At 39.7% G+C, this 10,440-nt stretch overlaps 3 pseudogenes; all 3 read left to right on the top strand.

Moving 5' to 3' along the window:
* The first annotated feature begins 3,305 nt into the window (after positions 1-3,305).
* Positions 3,306-5,112, top strand: LOC149518809 (18S ribosomal RNA; annotated as a pseudogene).
* A 291-nt stretch (positions 5,113-5,403) lies between these two features.
* On the top strand, positions 5,404-5,559 carry LOC149518810 (5.8S ribosomal RNA; annotated as a pseudogene).
* A 227-nt stretch (positions 5,560-5,786) lies between these two features.
* Positions 5,787-9,458, top strand: LOC149518811 (25S ribosomal RNA; annotated as a pseudogene).
* The last annotated feature ends 982 nt before the right edge of the window (positions 9,459-10,440 follow it).

The following is a 10,440-nucleotide window of genomic DNA, read 5'->3' on the forward strand; positions in this document are numbered from 1 at the left end:
AACCAGAGGGTCTTTGGTGCCACACATCAAAGAAAGGTTACCACTTGATCCCACAGCCAAGGCTCTTATTAAGCATGCCAAGCAAGCTAAGACTAGATGGTTTTGGTTGTAGAATGACTTGTTGTACACCAAGGCAGTATAATGCCCTCAAAATAAAAAGCCTTGAATACTAGAGAAAAAGCACCTATACCTAGCAAAATTAAGTGAATACCCAAAATTATGTCATTTTATTTCTATCTTTCCATACATAATCAAAAAATGGAAAAGATTATTCAAAAGTTTTAGGTCCCAAAAGTGCATGATAAATATCGCTAAATCCCAATACAGCAAAAGAAATTAAGTGAAGTACTCCAGATATAGAAGTATGGGAAGGTATTTATAACTTCTTAGCCAGGACCTACCCCTCGACCTAGATTAGCTGGTGGGGACGTAAAATTAATCCTTATGTTGTAGCATTGGAAACTTTACAAAGAAGTTTTGTAAGAGTGCCATGATTCCAAGTGGATTGATCACCCAAGGGTGAGCCATAACTTAGCTTTGCTAGAGGACCGGTACTAATGACCTTACATAAGAGACGATTTTAAGGCCTATATGAAGACTTCTCTTATGTGCCAACAAGACAAGGTGGAGGTCAAGCCACCAAGTGGTCCCTTAGAGCCTTTGCCAATACCAAAGTGACCATGGAAGAGCATCACTATGGATTTTATAGTCAGCTACCCAAGGTAAAAGGGTTTGAGAGCATCATGGTAGTGGTGGATAGGTTTTCCAAGTATGGGATCTTCATTCTAGCAACCAATGAGTGCCCAGTCGATGAGGTAACCCATTTATTCCAAAAAAACTTGGTAAAGTACTAGGGAGTACTAAAGACCATTGTTCATGATTAGGACAAGTGACTCATAAGGTAGTTTTGGACTGAGTTGTTCAAGCTATTGAGGTTAAACTTGAACTTTTTCACTAGCATGCATTCGCAGACTAATGGTAGACTAAGCAAGTGAATGGATTGTTGGAGGTCTACCTCAAGCAACATGTGGTGCCATGTAATGAGATTGGCCCAAATTGCTAGATGTCACCCAGTTCTCATATAACCTGTGAAAGATTGAAGCAACGAACCAAAGCCCTTTTGAGATTGTGATAGGTCAGCAATCGCTAACACTTAATTTAATTGCTGTAAGTTATACAAGGCCTAATCCAGTAGCATATAAGTTTACCAAGGCTTGGTAGGAGTAAGCCGACTTGCCAGAGTCTATCTACACAAAGCTATAAAGAGGTTGAAAAAATGGGCAGACCAAAAAAGAAGGGACATGCAATTCCAAGTACGGGACTTGGTCTTGGTGAAGCTACACCCAATGATGCTCCATAAGAGGTAACATAATAGCTTAGTCAAGAAGTATGAAGGGCCATTCAGATTTTTAAAAAGGGTAGGTAAGGTTGCCTACAAGCTAGATATGCCACCCAAGCTAAGGTTATACCCAGTTTCCATGTATTAATGTGCAATCCCTTAATTCTATGAATCGTGTAATCTTTTGATCTTAAGAGCAACCATAATTAGAGCTTGGGGCCTCCACTATAAATATAGGGTCTCCCCACCTCAGTTTTACATCATCAGACATACTATTCTTTAGTAATTTACAAAGTATATTCCAGTAATCTTTTATTCTCTCTTAGCTTGCATATTTTGCCTTTCTAGTTGGTCTAGTGCTTGTACACTTGGTTCATAGGTTAACTTAGATATAAGAAGCTCATTCTTAGTCTAAAGCCACATGGATTTTATTTTAAACATTCAAAACTGTGACATAGGCACATGTTTGAACCATCATTGGCACAAGCTAGCCTTTAGTATAGACACTTGTGTTGACCACCATTAATATAAACTGGTCTTTGGTTTGAGTACTTGCCTTGACCACCATCGGCATGTGCTGGCCCTTGGTATAGGCAAATGCTTTGATTAGTAATGGCAAAAGATAGCTCTTACTAAAGGCACTTACCTCAAACACCATTGGCACATGCTAGTCATTAGTGTTGGCACATGCCTCATCCACTATTCGCACTTACAGACCCTTGGTGCAAGATATGCCTATTTGAAAAAAATGTCTCATTTTAGACATTTTAATGTCTACTACTAGCATATCTATAAAATCTCTCATGCTATTTAAGGGTGGTTGTTTCAAGCTCCCCTCTCCCCTCACAAGGGAAAGCAAGTATGCGTGATAGGCCTATCATTGTGTACATCCATGATAGCATCTCTGGGTAAAATCCAAGTCATGCATGCTTTCTAGCCAAGTTATCCAGTGACTGGGTTACTCTGGTGACCCACAAGCGCCTGTGGCCTTACCCTATTAGCATGCCCATGAAAAAGAGGCTTGGTTGTGCCAAGCTCAAGCCCGTGTCTACAACTGATGCTACCCTAAACCAAGTCCCTAAATTGGGCAGAACTTCCTAGGGTGGTGTAAGTAGAACTTATAGTCATGGGCTTAATTTGGCTAAGTCTCTTAAGTATTTGGTATTCTCATGGTCCCTTATAGTTAACCAAAAAAATGCATTGGCCTGGCCAAGCCCATGCATGCAGTCGATGCTGCCCAAGACCCTAGAACAAATCCCTAGGTCAGACAATGTCCCCCTGAGGTCGTGCCAATAGAGTTTGTTTGTGCAGTCTTGACTAGACCAAGTATTAGTGGTGTCATGCCATTTTTACCTATTAGATGGTAAGGCAATCTCATGGCCCTTGCTTGTGTTTTTCCCATACCAAGCGGATGTCATATGGCCTCATGCATTGTTTCTTTTGCTCGCTCATCGAATAATTGATTAGGTGGGTTGTGGATTGGTGTGCATAGATGTTGCCACTAATACGTAATGGGCATATTAGTGGTGCTATGGTTGTATGTGTTGACACGTTCCGTGCTCAATGCATTAAACTATAGACCCATCATCCTTTTCAATCTTCCTTATATGGTCATCATACCTTGGGGGCACAATCGAGATCTTATGTTGCATACCTAAATCACTGAAAATTGGATGTCTTGCCATCCTTCATCTAGCTTATGTCGTTAGGGGTTACGAGCCAAACCTCAATCATGCTCCGTGTCCCATGTGTGCTACCTAAATCTCATGGCCACATTGGTGCACTGGTGTTCAATTGTACTCTTAGATGTGGAATGTTTTATGGGTGTGGGCTTTCAACCCTTGTTCATTTAATGTTATATATTTTACGTGCTTGACACACATATTGCTTGTGCGCTACGTTGGCTCTCTCCACCTCTTAGTCAATGCGTTGAGGCCTATGTGGTGCCAACATTTTGAAAGAATGCTACTTGGTTGATCCTGCCAGTAGTCATATGCTTGTCTCAAAGATTAAACCATGCACATGTAAGTAAGAACTAATTCAGACTATGAAACTATGAATGGCTCATTAAATTAGTTATAGTTTGTTTAATGGTATCTACTACTTGAATAATCGTAGTAATTCTAGAGCTAATACATGTAATAAATCCTAATTTTTAGAAGGGATGCATTTATTAGATAACAGGTCGACGTGAGCTTTGCTCGTTGCTTTGATGATTCATGATAACTTGACAGATCGCATGGCCTTTGTATCGATGACTCATCATTCAAATTTTTGCCCTATCAACTTTCAATGATAGGATAGTAGCCTATTATGGTGGTGACGGGTGATGGAGAATTAGGGTTTAATTTCAAAGAGGGAGCCTAAGAAACAACTATCATATCTAAGGAAGATAGCAAGCACATAAATTACCCAATCCTGACATAAGGAGATAGTGACAATAAAGAATAATATTAGGCTCTATGAGCTTGGTAATTGGAATGAGTACAATCTAAATCCCTTAATGAGGATCCATTGGAAGGTAAGTCTAGTGCTAGCAACCATGGTAATTCTAGATCCAATAGCATATATTTAAGTTGTTATAGTTAAAAAGCTTGTAGTTAGAACTAGGTTTAGATCATTCAATTTGTCTCATGGTAAGCATCAGTCTACTCATCCTTATTACTGATGATGTGCTTATAGTCTTAATTGGCAGGGTTGTTCTTCTAGCATTGTTACTTTGAAGAAATTATAATGCTTAAAGCAGGCCTACACTTTTATCCATTAGCATGAGATAGCATCATAGGATTTCGATCCTATTATGTTGGCCTTCAAAATTAGAGTAATGATTAGTAGGGACAGTCAAAGGTATTCATATTTCATAGTTAAAAGTGAAATTCTTGGATTTATAAAAGATGAACAACTATGAAAGCATTTGCCAAAGATGTTTTCATTAATCAAGAATGAACATTATGGGCTAAAAAATGATCAGATATCATCCTAGTCTCAACCATAAACGATGTCAACAAGGTATCGATGGATATTACTTTTAGGATTCTACAGTCACCTTATGAGAAATCAAAGTCTTTAAGTTTCATAAGGAGTATAGTTGCAAGGTTGAAACTTAAAAGAATTGATGAAAGGGCACTACCAGGAGTAAAGCTTACAATTCAATTTAACTCAACATAGGGAAACTTACCAGGTCTAGATACGGTAAAGATTAACAGACTGAGAGTTCTTTCTTTATTCTATGGGTGGTGGTGCATGGCTATTCTTCATTGGTAGAGCAATTTGTCTAGTTAATTTCATTAACAAATGAAACCTTAGCCTGCTAACTAGGTACATGGAGGTGATCTTTCGTGGCTACCTTCTTAGAGGGACTACCGCTACTTAGGCCAAGAAAGTTTAAGGCAATAACAGGTCTATGATGCCTTCAGATGTTCTGGGCAGCACATGTGCTACATTGATGTATTCAATGAGTTTATAACCTTGGCTGACAAGCTTAAGTAATCTTTGAAATTTCATCATGATGGGGATAGATCATTGCAATTATTGGTCATCAACGTGGAATTCCTAGTGAGTGCGAGTCATCAGCTCGCATTAACTATATCCCTACCCTTTGTACACACTACCCATCTTTTCTACCAATTGAATGGTCTAATGAAGTGTTCAAATCATGGTGACATTGATAGTTCGCTACCCGTAATGTTGTGAAAAGTCCATTGAATCTTATCATATAAAGGAATGAGAAGTTGTAACAAGGTTTCCATAGGTGAACCTGTGGAGGATCATTGTCAAAACCCACTAAATGAAAGACCTACAAATGCATTAACAAAACACTAAGTGGGTAAGGGTGCCTCCATGTCTTGAGCCTCTTTTGGTTGTAGGCATGCATGACAATCACTTCATTTCACTTCCTGAATGGGCAAAATGATTGGCATTGTTGCCTACTACCAAATAATGAACCCCTGGCATGAATCATACCAAGAAGCTAGAATGAAAAAGAGCATGTGTGCCATTGCCATCCCTATCTTGGTGCATGCGTAGGCACCACTGTAACTCTTTTTATCTTGAAAAATTGAAACATCTCTTAGCAATAGATATCTCAGCTATCACATCAATGAAGAATGTAGAGAAATGTGATACTTGTTATGAATTACAGAATCATGTGAACCATCGAGTCTTTGAACGCGAGTTACGCCCCAAGCCATTGGGCTAAAGGAACGCCTGTTTGGGTGTCATGCATCATTGCCCCTCCAATCCCCTACCCATTGAGCTTTGGGTGGAATGTAGAAGATGGACTCCCATGTTTTTGTCAATTGTTTTGGTCAAAAAATGAGTCTTTGAAAATGATAATGCTACGGTGGTTAGTGGTAAAGCTCTCGACGTGTGTCATCTCTGATGATGTGCACTTATTGTCAATCCAAACCCTATCAAACCCCCAAATACTCGATCAATGCTCACATTACAACCCCAAGTTAGGTGGGATTACTCTCTGAGTTTAAGCATATCAATAAGTGTAGGAAAATAAACTTACTAAGATTACTTTAGTAATGGTGAACGAACTGAGAAGAGCCCAGCTTGAGAATGGGTGCCCTAGCATCAAAATTATAGTCTAGAGAAACATTTTTAGTAGTGGACTAGCAATAAGTCCCTTGGAAAGAGGCACTAGAAATGGTAAGAGCCCCATTGCGCCTTGACCTTATTGTACCATAAGGCACTATTTGTGAGTCAGGTTGTTTGAGAATACAACCCTAATTTGATAATAAATTTTGTCCAAGGTTGTATACGGGTGAGAGAGCAATAGTGAACAAGTATTGCAAGGAAAAAATGAAAAGAACTTTGAAAAGAGAGTTAAAAAGTTCTTGCAATTATCAAGAAGGAAGTAGATGAAGGCCAAGTATGTGCCTCAATTAGATGCAGAATGGCAAGAGTTAGTTCGTTTATCAGCTCAAGGCATGGACCAATGTAGGTCATGATGGTAGCCCAAGCCCAAGCTTTCCATATGCCCATGAAGATGTCATCACCAAGATCATGGAATGTAGAATGCGTTGTCTCGACATGCCTTGACAATAGCATGCTCTTGGTGTCAAACTCTAGGCTTCCTATCTAGCCCATCTTGAAGCATAGACCAAAGAGTTTGACATGTGTGCAAGTCAATGAGCTAGAAAACCCATAAGGCACAAGAAAGTTGATTGATGGGATCCTCTATAGGCATATTGCCAACTAACCTTGATCTTTAGAGAAAGGTTCATGTGTGAGCATGCCTGTCGAGACTTGAAAGATAGTGAACTATGCTTGAGTAGGGCAAAGCTAAAAGAAACTCTGGTGGAGGCCTATAGTGATATTGATGTGCAAATCATTTTTCTAACTAGAGTATAAGGGTAAAAGACTAATTAAACTATCTAGTAGTTAGTTCCCTTTAAAGTTTCCCTCAAGATGGCTGGAGCCCTTAATGAGTTCTATCTAGTCAAGCCAATGATTAAAAGCTTTGGGTGTGCAATGCCCTCAGCTTATTCTCAAACTTTAAATGGGTAGGATGGCATGACTACTTCGTTAAGTCATGCCATGAAATTGAGAGCTCCTAGTGGGCTATTTTCATAAGCAAAACTGGCGATGCAAGATGAACCAAAAATAGGGTTATAGTGCCCAACTATGCACTAACCTAGAACCCATAAAGAGTATTGGTCAATTAAAATAGTAGTTAGTTCCCTTTGAAGTTTCCTTCAAGATGGCTGGAGCCCTTAATGAGTTCTATCTGGTCAAGCTAATGATTAAAAGCTTTGGGTGTGCAATTCCCTCAACTTATTCTCAAACTTTAAATAGGTAGGATGGCATGACTACTTCGTTAAGCCATGCCATGAAATTGAGAGCTCCTAGTGAGCTATTTTCATAAACAAAATTGGCGATGCAAGATGAACAAAAAATAGGGTTATAGTGCCCAACTATGCATTAACCTAGAACCTATAAAGAGTGTTGGTCAATTAAAATAGCAAAATGGTGGTCATGGAAGTCAAAATTCACTTTAGAGTGTGTAGTAACTCACCTGCTGAATCAACTAGCCCTGAAAATGGATGGCACTTATGCATGTGACCTATACTTAACTATCGAGGGAAGGGCTAAGCCTCAATGAGTAGGAAGGCACAATGATTGTTGTAAAACATGAGGCATGAGCTTGGTAGAAGTGACCATTGGTGCAGATCTTAGTGGTAGTAGCAAATATTCAAATGAGAACTTTAAAGGTTGAAAAGGGGAAAGGTTCCATGTGAATGGCAGTTGCATATGGGTTAGTTGATCCTAAAAGATAGGCTAAGCCATTCAATAGCACATCCAGTACGAGTCTTGAAAAGGAATCGAGTTAAAATTCTTAAACCGAGATGTGACGACTGATGGTAATGTTTGGGAGTACAAGGACATTAGCGAGGGCCTTAGGAAGAGTTATCTTTTCTATTTAACAAGTTGTCCACCCTAGAAACAACTCTATTGAAGGTAGGTCTAGCAGCTAGAAGAACACCACACATCGTATGGTGTCCAATGTGCCCCCAGTAGCCCTTGAAAATTTACAGGCCAAGTGCCATCCATACCTAGTTGTACTCATAACCGCATCAAGTCTCCAAGGTGAATAGCTTCTGGTCGATGGAATAATGTAGGTAAAGGAAGTTGACAAAATGGATCCTTAACCTTGGAAAAAAGATTAGCTTTAAGGGCTAGGCACAGGGGTCCCAATCTTGAACCTGTTGGCTGTCAGTGCACTATTTAAGCTATTCTAGTGGCGAGAGTGATTGCCATGTGTCAGTTGGGAGATGGACTAGGAACAGCTTCCTCTGGGGCATTTTTCAGGTGATAAACAGTCAGGTCAGAATTGGTACGAACACAGGGATCTGACTGTTCAATTAAAATAAAGCATTATGATGGTCCCTATGGATGCTCACGTAATGTGATTTTTACCCAATGATCTGAATGTCAAAGTGAAAAAATTGAACTAGGCACAAGTAAATGGCAGGAGTAAGTAAGACTCTTTTAAAATAGCCAAATGCCTCATCATCAAATTAATAACACATATGAATGGATTAACAAGATTCCCACTATCCCTATCTACTATCTAGTGAAACCATAGCCAAGGGAATGGGCTTGGTAAAATCAGTAGGGAAAGAACACCCTATTGAGCTTGACTCTAGTCAAATTTTGTGAAATGACATGAGAGGTGTAGGATAAGTGGAAAGCCTTAGGTGAAATTGAAATACCACTACTTTTAACTTTATTTTACTTATTTTGTGAATTAAAGGCAGGGCTCAACCTTTTTTTTTGGACCCAAGGCTGGCCTTAGTTGATTGATTTGAGTGGAAGACATTGTTAGGTGAAGAGTTTGGTTGGGAAGGAATATCTATTAAAGATAATGTAAGTGTCCTAAAATAAGCTCAATGAGAATAAAAATGTCATATGGAATAAAAGGGTAAAAGCTCATTTGATTCTAATTTTCAGTACGAATATGAACCATGAAAGCATGGTCTATCAATCTTTTACACCTTTGAAATTTGAAGCTAGAGGTGTCAAAAAAATTACCACAAGGATAACTGGCTTGTGGTAGCCAAGCATTCATAGCGATGTTGCTTGTTTATCCTTCAATGTTAGCTTTTCCTATCATTACGAAGCAAAATTCACCAAATGTTGGATTGTTTTCCCACCAATAGGGAATGTGAGCTAGGTTTAGACCATTGTGAGACAAGTTAGTTTACCCTATTGATGGCAATGTCGCAATAGTAATTCAACCTAGTAACAGAAGAACTATCAATTCACATAATTGGTCATCACGCTTGGTTGAAAAACCAATGGCGTAAAGTTACCATACACTAGATTATGATTGAATGCCTTTAAGTCAAAATCCAGGCTAGAAGTGATGCACACATCCGTTTCTCAATTGTTGACCCATAGTAAGGGCCTATGGCTCCCAAAGGCACGTGTCATAGGTGCAGCCCCCACGGTAGACAAGTTGCGTGGGACTCTTTGGAGCTCAATTCCCATTAAGCAATGGGTAGAATCCTCTACAAAGGACTTAAATACGTGATAGGGCATTGTAAGTGGCAGAGTGGCCTTACTGTCATGATCCATTGAGATTTAGCCCTTTGTTGCTTTGATTCGTCCCTCCTTCCCAACACCCATCGAAGCCCTCTTACTTTATTTTTTTACACCACACCTTTTTTGGGGCTAAGGATGAATGGTGTTCTCTAATACAATTAATTCGATCGGGTAATGACATCTATCCTTTGAGCATCCAAGTAAACTACAACCAAAAGCCCTTGGTATTTGTTATAATGACAGGTTCACCATTGGTGCGAACATTTGCCTTAAACTCTATTAGCACAAATAGCCCCAGCGTAGGTTATTGCCTCGAACACCATCGACAACATCTAGCCCTTGGTTGGTGCTGGCGACAATCACATCTAACACCATCGATAGATGTTAGCCAGTTATTACTTTAGACACCATTAACAAATACTAGCCCTTTGGTACAGAATGTTACCTCAGACACTGTCACCAGATGCTGGCACTTTGTACAGGCACTTATCTACACCACTATCGGCATAAGTGGGCCTTTAGTGTGGGTTGTTGCCTCGAACACCACTTCAGTGGATGCTGGCACTTGGTGCAGCATATGTACCGTGACCCTCCCACCCAAGGCACTTGTTTGCCTCTCGATCGCCATTGACACCAAATAATGCTTAGTGCATGCATCATGAGCTCTAGTCTTAAGCCAAACTCTATGTGGCCTTCGACAAGGAATCAACTCCATTTGCCTAAGTTAGCCTACAAAAGCTCAAGTGCTTAACATAATCTAGCTTGTCAAAAATTGTGCTACAATACTGGACCTTCTAGAAGCCCCTAAATTTGATCCTCGTAAGACTATGTTCAAGTGTGCCTACACTTAGGTCTGATCATATGCCCATACCTTGATCATCAGTGCCCTTACCTGGGTCTAACTATATGCTCATACATCACTCACCAGTTCTTATACCTAGGCCTAGTTCAATTCTACTGAACCTAAACACCATATTTGAGCCTCTAGAGTCATAATCATTAGCATACCACTGTTCTAGGCTAGTTCATCATGACTTAGGCCTTCA

Source organism: Durio zibethinus, chromosome 5 (genome assembly GCF_047325235.1).
Source record: "Durio zibethinus cultivar Kanyao isolate XHJ-2024 chromosome 5, ASM4732523v1, whole genome shotgun sequence".
NCBI lineage: Eukaryota > Viridiplantae > Streptophyta > Magnoliopsida > Malvales > Malvaceae > Durio > Durio zibethinus.